The sequence below is a fragment of the Choloepus didactylus genome, chromosome 2 (genome assembly GCF_015220235.1).
Source record: "Choloepus didactylus isolate mChoDid1 chromosome 2, mChoDid1.pri, whole genome shotgun sequence".
In the NCBI taxonomy this organism is placed as follows: domain Eukaryota; kingdom Metazoa; phylum Chordata; class Mammalia; order Pilosa; family Megalonychidae; genus Choloepus; species Choloepus didactylus.
Window position 1 is genome coordinate 43,224,348 of NC_051308.1, and position 17,182 is coordinate 43,241,529.

At 38.0% G+C, this 17,182-nt stretch overlaps 1 protein-coding gene across 7 annotated transcripts in view; it reads left to right on the forward strand.

Moving 5' to 3' along the window:
* The window catches only part of ESRRG (estrogen related receptor gamma), a 654,513-nt gene that overhangs the window by 50,795 nt on the left and 586,536 nt on the right, over positions 1-17,182 (forward strand). The window contains exon 1 of one of the 7 annotated variants that reach the window (XM_037823729.1): positions 764-1,251. The exons of 5 other annotated variants lie outside the window; for them this stretch is intronic. The gene's annotated coding sequence lies outside the window, so the exon portion shown is untranslated. Of the gene's footprint in view, positions 1-763; positions 1,252-2,503; positions 2,524-17,182 lie in introns of those variants that run through there. One more of the 7 variants, XM_037823733.1, reaches the window with a different exon arrangement.

A 17,182-nucleotide genomic window follows, 5' to 3' on the forward strand; every position in this document is an offset into this window, starting at 1 on the left:
TTAACATGGCCTTTTGTTAAACTGTCAGTTCTGATTTCTGCCCTTTGAAGTAAAAGGCACAATAGTGAGAAAATGCCATATAATATACCATAACCTAGACTTGTCATAGGTACAGAAGGGAAATGAAGGTCAGTGAGGAACTCACAGAAAATGAAGTGGTTAACCAATGACTTGGATTAAGTTTGTTGCAGCTACCAGTGGCCTCTCTCTGTCTGCCTCACTCTCCAACGTTCACTCCTAGATTTGGCAAGGTCTAGAATTTCCGTTCTCTTCCATGTTATGGGTGGCAATAAAATAATGCCACTATAGAACAGCATATTCCACGATCTTCATTGCTTGCTTAGCCTCCTAATATCTCCATAGCTTCACTACAATAGCAGGTTTTACTGGAGTGAAATTTTGTAGTTGCACCGAATTTTTATCGAACAATAATAAAGTGACCCCCCGCGAAAAAAAAAAAACAGAAATTTTATTTAAAACTCTAGCCTCTGACTTGGGAGGCAGAATATAGAATTAGTTACCACATTACTTAATCCTATATTGTCTTTTTCTCAGTTTATTGCCAAGGACTATCAGAGGATTCTGAATACTCAACACAGGATCAGAAAAGACTGTGAACTTGAAGGTTTATTTCATAAACATGTGGAAATACATTTTAAAAATTAGGATTCACTTTAAAAATTCTGTTAAAATATAGTATACGGTAGGTCAGTACAGCAGAGATATAGAATAAATTTAAGATAAGTCCAGGGAATACCTTCCACTGTTGTCAAAGTCCAGGCAGTAAAAGTATTTGGTTTCTCAGGTACTGAGCTAACATACCGGAGGTGAAACCCTGTGGGGAGACACTTTTCAAACTCCTCCTTGACCTGTGGTAAGTCTGCTGGTTTGAATTGTGTGAAGTTGTCAAAGGTTGCTTTGCTCTCCAGCGCTTGGCACCAGCACCGCTGAAATGTGATGCCATTGGTTTTCAGTGAAGGTTCCTTTCTGCAGGGCTGCAAACACAGATCAGCTGCTACTCTGTATACACTACCAGGGAGCAAATCAACCAGCACATTTAAAGCAGCTTTTTTAACCCTGAGACTTTCCAAGATCTCCTCTTCACGCAGGAAGTTTCCTTCTCTGTTGTCAGATTTAGCACTGTGCTCTTGTCATCAGATCCGAGCTAGGCTCCCTGCTGCACAGTAGAGAGGCTTCCTTAAGACATTTGTCCTTGAAACTGCACCAAACTCTTGGAAGAACCCAGAACGTGTAAGTATGTATGATTTAGGCAGCAATGGAACAGGGCAAAGCTGCAATCAACCATTATACAATATCCGATTAGCAGTGCAGGAGGGATTTTTCCGACGTTATGTTACATTCATTTTCAATTCGTTCTGAGGAAACAAATCAATTCTAGCTTCTGATACAGTGACTTTGCAGTAGATGGGGTTGTAATATGTTAGCTTTAACTATTTGCTGTTCTCATTTAGCATTTAGATGTGACTTGTGGGACAATTATCGTGGGCATTAAACTATAAAACTTTTACATTTTTATTAGGAATGGTGATTGTTGGTCATGTACATCCTGAGAAACAAGTTAGTTTGGGGGGAATGTTTTTAAAGAATTAACATAAATTCATAGACAATAGAATGAATTTGTATCATTCTTTCAACAGAACATATCAGTTTGCAGTTTTAATTTACTTGTAAAGAGCATTACACTGAGATTTTGTCTTAATTGAATCCTACCCAGTGCTGTCTGTCTGGTGTTTTACTGTCTTGTATGTATCTGTTTAAGTTAGTTTGTTGAGATTGCAGTCTGGTTAAACCTATATTCAGACATTATTTATATTCTAAGAACATTCAAGTAAAATACATGCTCACAAAAATATTTTTGGGCGATGGCTTTGTAGTAAAGGGTGGTCTTTTTACCCTTGAAAGCTTTTTAGGTGCACAACATGAATGGCTGTCAGATGTAGACCAGATGTAGATTGACTGAACACCCTGAGCCTCCAAGTCGAATCTCAGCCTGTCCACTTTTGTAACTCCAACCAATAAAAGCCAGAGCCCCCTTTCTATCAATTTTTAATATGCAACAATATTTATGTTTATAAGATTAATTTCTCTCAGATTAGTCTGATTGATAGCTGGATTGTGGTTTCTTAAGAGCCTGCTCCCTGAAACCCACAGCAGAGCTGCATTCCATTTAACTAGTGAATGTAAAAACGGGTAACCATGGATTCAGCCACCACTAACTGCCAGTGCAGTGACTTGTTGTAAACAATACAAATGAGCCAGGGGAGCAGAGGCAACCAGACATGAAATGATTTTAATAGAAATTACGGTAAAAGGTCATGTGATATGGTAACAGCTTCTGTTCAGTTTTAAAGGGCAAGTCTCTTTTCTTTTTTTTCCTTCCTCACCAATTTTGAACCCAAGTAGATATCTCCACAAACTTGGCATATCCCACTCTGTGCTTCCATGGAGAAGGGTGGCCAAGGTAATTCTGGCTAAAGTGTGGTGACTTGTGGGTTTTTACTGGTAAGTACCTTTGTTTTAGAAACAAAAAGAAAATCTGTGTATTTCAGGGCTTTCTTCACGGAAGGTCATGCTAATTGCTTACTAGAAGTTCACAAGCTTTGACATAAGAAGGAATAGTTCATTTTGTTTCTTAGGTTTTAGATGATACCATTGTCTTTTCTCTCTCTTCCTAAGTCTCTGTATTAATTCATAACCTCAACCTTGCTAAAAACTGTTATTCGCTTGAGAAGCAACTTCTGCAGTATGGTAATACGCACATGCAGATGCTGTGAGGAGTTCTGTACCAAACCTCAGGGATTTTATCCTCTCAGATCTTTGCTGAGTTCTATAAAGACTGAGTTTTACAACATTTGTGTTTCTCTAGTCGAAATGATTTTTGCATGTGAAAATATACAAAATAATCATACATTTGCCTTCAACCAACAAGAAATTATTAATTGTACTTGCATTTAAAGTTAAGTACTCACCTTATGGATTGTTTACTCTGCTTATCCAAAGGAAATGAAAGAAGAAATCAATGTTGAGGAACAAAGGGGCAATTAGAAGCACAGCCACCCCCTCATCCAGATTTGGGAGGGGTGTGCTGGTTGGTACACAGTAGGCAGGAAGGAAGAGGCTCACACACTCTTCAAGCAAAGGACTGTTCCTGGACATGTTGTGTCTCAAGGTGAAACAGACCTGAATGGTCTCTTGAGCTACATCTCCTTCCACACACAGATGTTAGTATAAGTAACCATATAATATTGGAACAAAAGATAATATATTTATATTTTACCTCTTTTTATCATATGGATACTTCTGAATTGATGCAAAATTATGCATGTATAGATGTCATACTGGTTAGTAGAATAACAAGTGTTAATTTTTATATTAATACCTCTGCTATGATAGAACCTATCAGCACAAGAAAAAGCATGGGAGTTAAAATTTGAAGCTCAGGAAACCAAACCACCAGCCCCCTCCATTCACATTCAAGATTTTTGTCTAGCAACTCTTTGTTTAGACATATAAGTGCCAAGTTTTAACATAACACTTATATTTATGCTTCATTTTAAAAATTAAGTTTTTTAAGATGTAGGAGCTCCCCCTCATTGCATCATTGCATGCTTTAGACTGAGAAATTCTTCAGAATGTTATGGTTAAGTCTGAGACCTCATGGGTTGTTTGCTGTTCTATTACCAGCTACGCTGAGCAGAAAGAAACAAAAGAAGAAACTTTAGTAATTGATGTTGGGGTAAAAGAGAGTAATTAGAACACCAAATCCAAGTGAGATTTTGGATAAATTATGGTAAAAATGCATTGTTTTTACTATTTCTTGCCTCAGTTCTCCAAGCTAAAGGATAGGACTAAAAGCGTCAGCTCCAGGTTGATGAAGAGCATAATCCTTGGAGTCAGACATGGGTTGGAGTCTTTGCTTGCTTCCTTTCTTCCTTCTGTCTTTCCTCTTTCTTTCTTTCCTTTCTTCCATTCTCCTTCCTTCCTTCCTTTTTTAAAAACTCCTATGTATTCTCTCAGCTATGTAGCATTTTCTTTTTCTTTGTGAACCAGAAGGGCTCAGGGAAGGGAAAAAAGAGGGGCATAGTCATTTGATGCCGGTCCAGGTTTTATAAATGGAAACTGTAAGTGGGGTCAGAAAAATCTGTTTTTCTTTCTCCTTCTATTGAACTGACGAGTCACATCTGAAGTCACCTGGAGAACCCTGGAAGCTTTGCTCAGTAACTATTTGTTGATTTATTGATTAAACAGCTTGGAGAGAAGGGGCATCAAGCAAGGAGATTCCTTTAGTTGTGAAAGCTTTGAAACCCCAAACCGCAATGTGCCGAAGGATGGCTTCTTGGTGGCCTTCCAACAACTAATCTCCTCTCAGAACTGAATCAAGGCAGTTAAGAAGTTTTGTCAGACAGATTTTGCCTACAGTTGGGTTTTTGGCAGTTGCATGTAGAAAACAATACATTCTTCACAAATGGTATTAAATTTTTTTCAGAAAGGAATGAAGACAAGGGGCCAGCAGAGATCTCTAGAGAGGGCCTTTGTTTATCCATGGTACTGTTCAGGCAGGGACAGCTGCAAGGATGACTTTCTCATACTTCCAGCCAACCTTCTCCTCCTCCATGCCTGTCTGATGGTGCAATCAACACGCGCACCAGTGCGGTGGGCCTCAGTGCATAATTTTCTCTTCCAAGAGCAGAGAAAAAGCCAGTGATTAGAACTGATATCATGTGAGTGACAATGGGTATATGCTATCTAATTTCAAGGAGATCATAGAATATAGAAGCTGGAAACTCTTCATTTGAATAAATAGACCAAAAAAATGTTGGAGTTTAAATGACTTGTCCAAAGTCACATAGCTTGTGAGTTGTGAAACTAGGGCTAGAACTTGGGATATCTGATTCCCAAGTTAACACCCTTTTGCTAGTTCCTGCCTTCTAGTGAATAAATTACAAAAGGGAGAGCTTATAGCATAGTAGGAAAAAATGCAGGTTAGAGATGCTAAGTATATCCTAAGGAGATTGCTCAAAGGAATTGTATGGATTTTGTTCAACAAGTAAGGCCATAATTTATAAATCCTGTGGTCCTTGGGAAAGATTACCATTCTGAGTTGTGGTTTCCTTCACCGTAAAAATAGGATTAAATAATTATAATGCCTGTATTTAAGTTTGTTGTGTGTATTAAATAAGGTTACATATGTAAAGTACTGATCCCAGTGTTTGACACAAGATGAATGTTATTTCCATTCTTCCCTTATTACTATGATCGATAGTGGAGTCATGTATAGTAGAATTTTGAGGAAAGGCTTGTAAAGAAACATCTGGGATGGTGCAGCTCGATGGTTTTCAACTTTTTCTTCCACGTCAACACATATTATAGAATATTTATGTGAAGAATTAGCACACTGTCTGGCATAGAGTAGTCAATAAATAGTAGTATGATGATGCTGATAATGGTGGTGGTGGTTGATGACAATATAGACATATATGATGCACAACCACAGATGAGCCCAGGGCTATAGACAGTTTACAAAGGTTTAGCTTGGATTGCACTGCTTTTTTTTTTCCCTACACTAAAAATAAATAAATAAATAAATAAATAAATAAATAAATAAATAAATAAATACAATTAGAATGTTAGTGATCAAAAGCAATATCATTACACATGCAACTGCACTCATTTAAATTAAAAAGAAAATAACCAGCAGACTTCAGTACTTTATTACTGGTAACAAATTAGTGGCATCATACCTGTTGGCCAGTAAGGTTTCATCTTTACTCAAGGAACATGATTTTGGAAAAGCCTTTCCATTAGTTCTGGAACTAGACTCCATGGGTTCAACCCAAATCAGTCTCAATCACTCACCAGCAGTGATGACTTTGAAGTAACTGATTCTCACTGTCTTTATTCCTCATCTTTAATTTGAATAATGTATCCATTTCATAGGATTGTTATGAGGATTTAATTAGTTCATGCATGTACAGAACTAAGGAAAATGCTTGGCAAAGAATAAGTGCTCAGTGTTAGCAATTCTTAGAGGTTTTTGTCTCTGAGCTATTTGATGGACAGAGTCCTGTCTTGAGATTCTCCCCCCAAAATTGCCATTATCAACATTAGCCATGGTTTCATTAATATATAAAACTGATATTTAATGTGACTATAATAATAGATACTCTTTACTGTGCTCTTGCCTTTTAAGCAGGTGTTACGCCATGTGCTTTATATGTTATCTTAATTGATTTAATTATCTGGTTATGTGATAGATACTGTTACCCCGTCTTATAAATGAGAAAACTGAGCCTCCAAGAAGTGATGGAACTTTCCCAAGTTCACACAGCTAGTGAGAGACAGAGCCAAGCCTCAAATTTTTAATCTTCCCTACATCTCTGCACTTTGCCTCATTTAAGTGGGAGACAGTTGGCAGGGTTGGTAGGGAAAGTTATTTCCTTGAATGAAAAAGAGACCCAGGGATCATGAAATGGATCTATCCCGGGAATTCAAAAGACTCAAACCAGAAATGGGGAAGTTTTTCTGTCCTTTTTGGTATGGTTTTCCTGTGAAGATCACAGCAAAAAGCAACTGGATATGGTTAGTAACCAAAGAAAAATCATGGAAATATGATTTAATTCTCTTTTATAGACAAGTAAAGATAAAATACAGAGATGGAAAAGTATAATGGATAATGAGAAGGAGGTGGAGGAGACAGAGAGAAAGGCATAAAAAATGTGAGAGAGGCACCATAGGTATCTCTCATTTAATACTCAAGCAGCCCTGGAGGTAGTTGGTATGAGGATCATCGCCCCCATTATATAGACTTGTACAACATGTACAAGGAAACACAATCAGAAATAATGGATTTGTGTTTTACCTTTAAATCCAGTACACTCTTCTACCACATCATGCTATCTTTTGAGACCTCGAGATATAGACACAGCAAATGAGTAATGGAGAGAAATACAAGTATATTGATATGAATACAAATAACATTAGAACCATCTTTTCACTTTTTTAGATATTAACACAGGAAATTTTCTAAAGACCTGCTGTAACTTTTGCTACTATGGGCATAAATTAGGGTTAATCTATATGCTTTGCCTTATTACATGTAGGAGACTAGGAATTTAATGACATTAATGCTTTTTATTTAAAAATCACTTTTACTTCTCTTATTTTCACTCACACACACACAAAAAATCCTGTGTACTAAATAACTCGTGGTTTCTTCCCAGTTTTACAACTGAAAAAACTAAATTATGGACAGACTAAATTATTTCCCTAAGATAACAGTGATTCTTAGCAGATATGAAAGCCATTCTCTGGATTTTGACACCCTGAGATTTTTCTCTTTGCTGTGATGGTATCTTCTAATCAGTGTGATTATCACCTAATCAATTTCTAAGAACCCGGAGACACTATTTATAGGAGGGTCATACCTGTGTAAACAATGAAGGCCTTTTTGGGAGATGGAAACCTTTATACAGTTTTGCTTTTGCCTTCAAGTCTGGAATGACATCATCTGGTCTTTTTAAGGAAAGGTGTAAGGGTTATTGGTTCACAACGTTATCTCCTCCTAGATTAAGGCTGGGTCCTGGAGAGAATCCTGTGCCTTCTTGTACTTGAGCCTCCTGGGGTCCACTGGACACTGTGGTGTCTCCCCATCTGCCTGTGCTCCAGTAATGTGTGTGCCTGGCACACTGTAGAACAGATGGAACTCCCTTCTGAGAGGTACTTTCCTGCTCTGCACATTTGTTTTGAGGATGTGGGTTTTGCTAAAGGACAAGGGACCAGGAAAAGAGGGGGGTACCAAACTATTGTGTGAGAAATGAGATTTAGTCCAAGACAGGAGAGGAAAGAGGGAAGTGGGAAGTCCTCATAACTTCCAAGGTTAATGCCAAGGTCAAACGACCTTCTTAAATCTGTTCAAGTACAATCCTTGAAGTTAGGCCACTAAGCAAAGGACCCAGTGTCCTTCTGGAAAAAAATTGGTAGCTGCCCAGTTGCCCTTTTTCAGTGCATAAACACTGGAGATGGAGAAGAGGGATTACAAAGAGAAAAAAAAAGTGATGGCTTTTCACCTTTTCTTCAGAAGGTCATGGAACCATATACCAGCTTTCAGCAAAGCTGCCCGAGAAAAACTGCACTTGTTGATAAATAATTGTTTTCTTACTTCCTCCTCTGAAATGACATGCAGAATGTCTCCCTTCCATTGTTAATCTAAATGTAAGTATTTCTTCTAATAATACATGATATTTATGTAGTGAAAGTTTATGAAGTCACATGTTATCTCCCTTTTACAGCTGAGTTAACTTCGATTAAGTGGCTTGCTCAATAACACAGCTTATTAAAAAAAGAGTAGAAGACTAGAAATTGGGTCTTTTGACATCTAGATCCTGACTGATGCCACCTCTTAGACATTCCAGCTTTGGAAGAGGGTTGCTGCAGGTTAGGATTAGAGACAAAGTGTGAGGAGAGTGAGGAGGGGAAGAAACAGCCCTGGGAATATTGGAAGAAATTACTTTTAATGCCATTTTGAGTTCTGAACGTGGTCTGCGTGGTTAGAAGATAGTGCAAAGATTCTGACTCCGTACTTGTAAGAAAGGAATAAGTTTAGTTTTCATGTAGAGACAGCATGGAATAAGGGAAATGGAGGCAAAACCAGTTTAAACAAGCCCCAGACAAAGAGAAGAGAGAATCTGCCTGCTCCTTATATGGAAAAGTAACCATAGTTACTGGAATGTAAAGAGACATGAGGTAAAATCAGAGGCGGGAACTCACAGCAAAAAAAAAAAAAAAAAAAAAATTGGGGGGGGATAGGCTGATCAGTTCAAAATCTCAATAATGAGCTAGTTGGCTCTCTGGGATTGGCTAATCAGTTCAGAATCTCAATAATGAGCTAGTTGGCTCTCTGGGATTGGCTGTACAAATTAAAAACTCAAAAGATGAATTAGTTAGTGTTCTCGGATAGGCTGTAACCTCTATAGTACCCAGTCAATGGGGAAACGGGAGGGACTTGCGAATTAGGAGTAGGAGATTTAAAGATCGCCATTCTCTTCCTCTGGCGCGCCAGCCTTCCACGTGTTTGGCTGGACGCCCTATCTTGCAAGATCGTAAATAAATTCTTTTCTCCTCCAGAACCGGGTAAGCATTTATTCCCTTACAAGTACTGCTTTATTTCCGACAGTACTCAACATACAAATGAAGGAAAAGGGGCAGGGAGAGAGGGAGTACCTCACTTGAGGCTCACACAGGATGCAGATTTCCTCACCCCGCTGAGTCCCCAGGCTTTCCTCTCTTTCTAAGATCACTTGGAAATAGTCGCAGCTCCTCAGAAGATGTGGTTGAGGCAGCTGTGAGCAAAAGAGAAATACCCCTGTACTTGGAAGCTGAGGTCCCATGTTTGTTGTTCCAACCACTTCACCATGTAAAAGGAGAATAATCCCTGTCTGTAACAAAATCTTGGAAAACGAAGCACAATTAAAGGAGAACCAGTGTGGTTAGATGGTACAACATTTCTTCATCAAAGCGACTTAGGAAAAATCACACTGCCCTGACACTTAGCTGAAAAGTGGGAATTGGTGTTTCTACTTTGGAATGAAACTTTATAAATCATGTGGACATTAGAAATGAATATATGTTCTCTCTCGTTTGAACTGTATTTTATTAACATCATGTGAATAAGATCCTAATACAGTCTTTTGTATTAGGGTAGATTCTTGGCCTGATTTAATTCTAAGACTATGAAAAGAAGTCAGAAATTATGCCTTTTGATAATGATGCTGAAATCTTCAAGTTTATCTGATATTAGTCAGAATTTGACTATCGTTTGTACAGTAGAAAGTCCATTCAAGCTGTCTCTATTGCCCCAGTAGTAGCTATGTGACTGGCAGAGTGAACAACTGGTACCATATAGATGCTAGCTCTTTGCCCTCAAAGCATCATTAACCAGTAGCAGCTACCAGCTAATATTTCAATGTTACTTTTAGAGTATCAAACTAATAGTTATCATATGTACAACAAATATGTTCCGTTAAAGGATGCATGCTTATAGGCAAAATGGATCTTTGGTTGTCTACCTCAATGTTATTTGTATGCTAGAGGTTTACTCTGTATTTGTCTCTACTGGATTATTTAATAAACAATTTAATTTTGGTGAAGTTTCACTTTAATACTCCTAGAAATTAGAGAAAAAATATTGCCTACATTCATTTGCTGTGTTACACGGACACAGTACACAGCAAAGGTAAAAGATAAAAGATCAATTCTTATGGATCTCATAGTTCCAAGCTTTTAAGGCTGTATTATAGAAACTTTGTAATTATTGTGGGTAATCTTGCAGAAAATTAAATGTTGAGTTTGCATATGTGGAGAAGTTTGGACTATTTTGCTCACCATAGCTTGTTAGTGCTGAGCATCTCACTGTCCCCATCAGGCTTTGCGTTTCACTTTACTGCTAGTAAAATGCTGTTTGTGGCATAAGTGAAATCTTCAGTGGGGGCACACCATCTTATGTTTGGAACATATTTTAGAAAACTTACATCTGTAGTTTACCTGTCTGTTTTCAAAGTGACTCTAGATCAGTAATTCTCAGCCAGGGGCAATTTTGTCCTCCATGGGACATTTGGCAACGTCTGGAGACATTTTTTATTGTAACTATTGCCAGGTGCCTGTGTGTGTGTGTTTGTGTGGCTTTATGTGTGTACAGAGGGTGCTACTGGCATCTAGTGCATGAAGCCTGGGATGCTGCTAAATATCCTACAATTCACAGGAAGGCCCTCTACAACAAGGAATTATGTAGCCCCAAATGTCAATAGTGCTGAGATTCCTTAGAATCTCAGAGAATCTAGAGTCCTGCTCTAGAGTCTTTTAAAGTTTAAAAGATAAGAAAGTAGGTAGTTTATGTATTTTCAGATTAAAAAAAAAAAATGGCTGATTTCACGATTAGGGTTTTCCCTGTGGGATGTAGAATGAAGTTGAAAAATACAAACAAGCCACATATTTGCTTTAAAAAATGTTTAGAATGTAACATGTGTGTTGTAACTAATTGAGCCACATGTAACGACCACTATCACAACAACGTCAATAGCTAAGACTTACATTTACTATGTACCAGACATGGTCCAAAGTGTCTGTCCATATATTAATTCAGTTAATCCTTAAAGCACAATGACATTGCCCTTCGGTACTCTAGTCTGTGGGAAAATGGTGAGCTTCTGGTTGGAAAATAAGGAAGGAACAGGGCAATGGCAGCAATGACAACAAGCTATTCAGAAGGAATGAGGCTTTATTTTTCTAAATGTCCCTGGTTGCTCTATGAGGCTATTATTACAAAAGTGCTTGTCTGGTAAATCAGGATTGGTTGCTTTTAGAGGGGGGGAAAGTAAAAGGATTTGGAACTCTCTGCTTGCCAGTTATCCTCCAGGCCCCCTGTCTATCTTTCTTTTCCTCTCCAATAGCCATTCTTGACTGAACTACTCTTCAGATTGTGTGTAAATGGCAGACCAAGCATTCATTGCAACTCAGTCCTGTAAATGTGAAGTGGTCACTCATAGGTGTGGCCATCACCTTCGAGTTGGCTGTTCCTTGAGTCTCATTCCCAGAGCTTGCAGAGGATAGATGTGGTTTTCCCTTTAAATTCATCATAGGGATGGGTTTGACCCACTAAAACCTTATGTTTGAAAGAAAAATAGGTGAAATTTCTCCAGGTAAGCCTCAAGGGAGATCCTTCAAGAACACATTTTAAAAATGGAATTTCCCCTGGAAATGCTACATCGAAAATCATATTCCCAGTTGGGATTTCTGCTGGAATTGGAAAGTTAGTTAGATTTGCTACTTTCACACGTACTGAGAGTTTTGAGTCCAGGGAATTAAGTTTGTCATAGCTAGACATTTTACCTTTGCCAAAGCAGTCTTTTGTATTAAACCTAGGTTGCCATCAAAAACCAGAAAGGAAAACATCACAAATCACTGGAAATATATCAGCATTCTGAGCAGCAGAATTTATGGGGCACTAATGGATATCCCAGGCTATTTATCTTTCTTGTAGCTGTAGAAACACTTCTGCTTATTTCTTGATGTAAAAGACCTTCCCATCAAGGAGCTATAGAGTCCCCAAGTCTGGTTATTTGAGTTGGGGTAAAGTGGCATGGTAGTTCTGGTTTTCATCAGTGAAAGGGGGCTTTAATTTCTTGCTCTCTTCTACTATTTGCCTTTTTCTTTTTCCATTGAACACCCAAAATAGAGCACAGGAAGGATATATTCAGGTGTGGGGAGTCTACACACATTCTGACATAATTGGAGTAGAGAGTGGGATAGAAAGAAACCAAATTCACATGTTCTTTTTCCCCATCTGTTTTAAAGGATAGTCATTATTCATTTATTCAGAGCAGGCTTCTCTGTGCCTAAAGTCTGATTCCCACATACAATTTAAATAGTGTATTTTCTTCATCAAGTTCCAATCAAACTTATAATGCCTGTGCTTGGGAAAAATTCTCATATTTTGCACAGATTAGCTTCAGCCTTTTCTCAAGCTCCTGGCCTCAGACTCCTGTCTTCTCCAGGGGAAAGGCCTGAAATGTAGGAGACCCTATGTGGCTGCCCTGAGATTTCTCTCCATAGTGGCCTGGAGTTCCATTTGACAGGGGCAGATCTGGGTTCTGCTTCTGGCTTTGCTGCTCATTAGCTTGTGACCTCGGAACAAATTATTTAACATCTCTCAGCCACAGTGTCCACGGCTGTAAAATGAGTCAAATGATATTTGTAACACGGGCATGTGGTGAAGATTAAATGCTGTAAAATATACAAAGCACAGAATGTAATGAGTGTGTAAAGGGTTTGGTGGTGCCTGGGGTAATAAGTACTTTTGTACTTCTCTATAGAAGACCAGCTGAAGGGCCAAGAAACTTAACTCAGGGCCTGCCATTTTAAAAAATACAGTTTGCCAAAGGAATTGAAAACAGGGATTCAAACAGATACTAGTACACCAATGTTCATAGCAGCATTATTCACAATAGCCAAAAGGTAGAAACAACCCAAGTTTCCATCAGCAGATGAGTGAATAAACAAAATATAGTGTATATGTATATAATGGAATATTATTCAGCTGTATAAAGGAATGATGTTCTGGGTACATGCTACAACATGAATAAACCTTGAAATTATCACATTCAGTGAAATAAGCCAGACACAAAATAACAAATGTCAAACAATTTCAGTTATATGAAATACCTTGAATAAGCAAATTCATTGAGGCAGAAAGTGGATTAGAGGTTACCAGAGGTTAAGGGAATGGGAGAATGGCAAATGATTGCTTAATTGGTATAGAGTTTCTGTTTGGAGTGATGAAAAAGTTTTGTTAATGGATGGTGGGGACGGTAGCACATTGTGCATATAATTAATACCAATGACTTGTATACTTAAAAATGGATAAAATGGGGAATTTTGTGTTATATATATATTAACCCAATAAATTTTTAAAAAACGTAATCTGAGGACAACAAACTTAGAATCGCCTCTATACTCATTAAAGTGCAGGTTCCATTCCTCCACCCCCATACTTTGAATGAGAATCCCTAGAGGTAGGACTTTCTTCTAACTTGTATTTTTAAAAATACCTAATGTGACTCTGATGTACTCTAGAGTTTGAAAATCACTGGGTTAGCTGATATCCTTCTGCATTCTTGCAGCAGTAGAGCTAAATCTAGAGAATTTTAGCTCCTCTAGTTGAAGGTTTTCTCCCTGGCAGGAGTCTGACTTGGAGCCTATTAACTCGCTGTCCCAGTTTATAAGCAGTCCTTTTTAGGGTGGGCCCCCATGGTTGGGCAACCTAAATGATGTGATAATGAGGATGGACTAAAGGTCACAAGATTGTTAACATGTGTGAGGAGATTGTAGGCTTAGCCTGTCAGGTGGGGGGAGAAGGTTAGCACACCAAGTGTATCCACACTTCAAAGCATGTAGCTAGTTTGCTGCACTAACTTAATTATCTGTGCTATTGATATCTTTGATGAACATATCTATACCCTGGATACAGTTACTTCACAGTAGGAGATAGCAGGAGGTGGCTTGTTCAGTTGCCAACTTCCTAAAATGCTTTTTAGAGTCAGCTGGGTTGCTCAGTCCTCTCTTGTCTCTGGATTAAATATAAAAATAACTATGTAAAGCATATCAACCCTCTTTTGCCTGTCTGCCGAAACTGCAATCTCCTGTGCTTTTTCTAGAACCCATTAAAAAGGGAGGAGGAGAGGAAGGGTAACAATATCTAAAACCTCATAGCCTCAGATCATATATTCTCCCAGAATGGATTCTGCTGCTAGAACTCAACCGAGGAAGAAAATAGCTGGTCTCATACTAGAGTTCCTTTTTGATTATTTAGGGGTTGATTAAGTAGCATGGACCTTATCCTGGCACATTGTTCTTCCTTCTGTCTGTAGCCATATGAGTTTTATTGACATCCCCGCAGAACCCTAGAAGGGAAAGAAATCTAAACCCCAAACCAGGTGATGTTTTCCTTTCTAAGCTATAAAAAATGTTTGATGTTAAGAGACATTTGAAACTACAGATCCAGGTGAGGTGTTTGTCTCTACCCAGTTTTCACCGATCCAAACCAGCCTTTCTCCCTGTTGTCAAAAAAGCACTGGTTGAAAGCACTTTCCGAAGAGAGGGACTTGATTCTCTGACACTTCCCTATTGTTTTAGCTCTTGAGAACAGATTTTCTCTGCCAGGTGTGGTTTTAATTTTTTCCGTCTTCACCAAGAGCATTTTTATGTTCGTTTACCTGAGTGGTGGGCATTATTTTGGAGCAGCTAATTCTGTTGACTTTTTTCTGCAAATGGTGTGATCTGAAATGTAAAGAGATGGGATTACCCAAACCCCTTCACTGCACTGAAATAGAATACGGGGCCCTGTTCTTTGACACCAAAATGTGGCTTGCTGCTGAAAAGCTAGGGTGTTTAATAGGCACAGAGCAGGGGAGAGATGTTCAGCTTTTCATCCTTTTCACTCTTGTAAGGTCTCTCACATAGTACACCCCAGCTTTCTAAACACGGCCTTTCTACTGATAATGCTATGGAGAGTGTGCCGGAGCATCATGCAAAACCAGCTGTGGCATCCTGCATAGCATTCCAAATATTAATACAAATAGAATTAATTCACACACCAGGGGTGCCTCGGGAATCCATTTTAAGTTGGCACTTAACTTGGGCTTGAAGTTTCCCTGTGACTGCCCATGTTGAAAAATGTTTGCTGAACAAGCCAGTGCTGGGCCGCCCTCAATCTAGAAATTCACTCAAACTAATTCATTAACTCTCACTTGATTTTAACTAGAAGCAAACAAAGGTTAAAAAGTAGTTGGCTGTTTCATGTCCTTGGTTAGCAGTGAGGTTGTTACAAATGACAAATGTTAGGCCTGGTAGATTGCTCTTATTTTATTTTATTTTATTTTACTTTATTTGTGGTGAAAAGCAAAGATGATATATTTATCATTAGTGGATTATTTAATGTCGTAATTTCTTAGTTTGTTAGAGATACAGTCCAGGAGTTAAAAAAAATACCTATTTTGCAGACATAGTGAAGACCATGCTGATTCCTTGTATCTTGCACTGCATTTATTTTGTGGCAGTGCATCAGCTAGACTAAAGTAAGACTTGCTCCATCTTTCTGGTTCTCACCCGGCCTTGTCTTTCTATTTCTGCACAGTGAATTTAATAAAGAAACTATCTTGGAGTAATAATATCTACAAGCTCTGGACATTCCTTTGGGGGAAAAGGACTCACCTTTTCCTGTTTTTAATAAAACCTCTCTGAATTTGGGCTTGCCTCTTCTGCGGTCCAGTGCAACTGTCTTTTTATTCCATATTTAAGGGTGAGTGAGCCCATTTATTTTTTCTGAATTGGAAGCATGAAAGCAGTCTTGGGAAAGATGGCTCCTGTGAGGTTTGTATTACTCAGGTCTTTTAAATTTAGTACTTATTTACATACCTTTAGCTACTTTAATTTAAATGATCTCTTTTTTCATTAGGCTTTGTTATTTATTTCTGATTTAGTATCTCACCTATTCCTAAAACAACTTGGAAGTAGTGCTTTTGTAATATGGGGTTGAATTATGATCTGGTGATTGGTAGGCCATTTTATTCTAACTGTGACACTGGCAATTTTAAAAACTTCATTTTTTTTCTTTGTCTTGAACAAGGAGCTTTTCACACACATTATTAACTCCCAAAAATCCCACTGGATGGATAATTTGGAATAGAAGAACTTAAGACCTTTTTGGGGGAAAAAAAAGCAAATCTACAAAATCTCTTACGATTATTCTTTGTGTTCACAAAAAATATTTAGTATACCAAATTAAAAATACTGTCCTTGAAAGTTTGATAAATTTTTGAAATAGTAGTAATAGGTAGTCACCTGTTTAGGTAAGAAGTTACTGTAAATTTGTTTTGATTGTTTAGACATCAAACAGTCAGAGAGGTGTCTGTCTGTCTATCTAGTGTTCAATGCCATTTTGATTTTATAAATCAAAGTTAACTCTTTTCTTCCAAGTCTTAGCATAATACCTGAGAAATGGAATGTTTAATACTTGAAAAGGCAAAAACTCTGTATAAACTTAATTCAATACCCATGGTATAGGTGAGTGGGTTTATATTAAACCCCAGTAAACAGGGTTAGGTGGCTCTATCCATGAAAACGTCATGAATCCATCCGTCTTCACCCATGTAAGTTTGCAGTTTTATGGTCAGGGTTTGCATCATCTTCCTTTAGCTTTCTCAGCTTTATTATACAAATATGAGACTCAAGTAAATGGTGGAGACATTAAGCAGCTCATAGGACAGAGGGAATCACTGGACTCATAAAAATCTTTTAGTGGATTTATATTATCTTCCAAATTAAATATAACGCAGCAAAGACTTCTGTTGACCTTCACAATATGACCTCAATCATCATTTTCTAGTATTCTTTTCCACTTCAACTTTATGCTTTGCATTTCCTTTTCGGTAGAAAAATGGATGGCAGTGAGAAACTCATAGTCTTTATTTAAAAGTATTTTTATTGTAAATTAAAACACAAATTGATAAAAACCACATGTATCAAATAAGGCTTAAGACAAATACCAGCCAGTTCAGGAAATACAATTTTGCCACTCCAAAAGGCTCTACATGTGCTCTACCCAATCGCA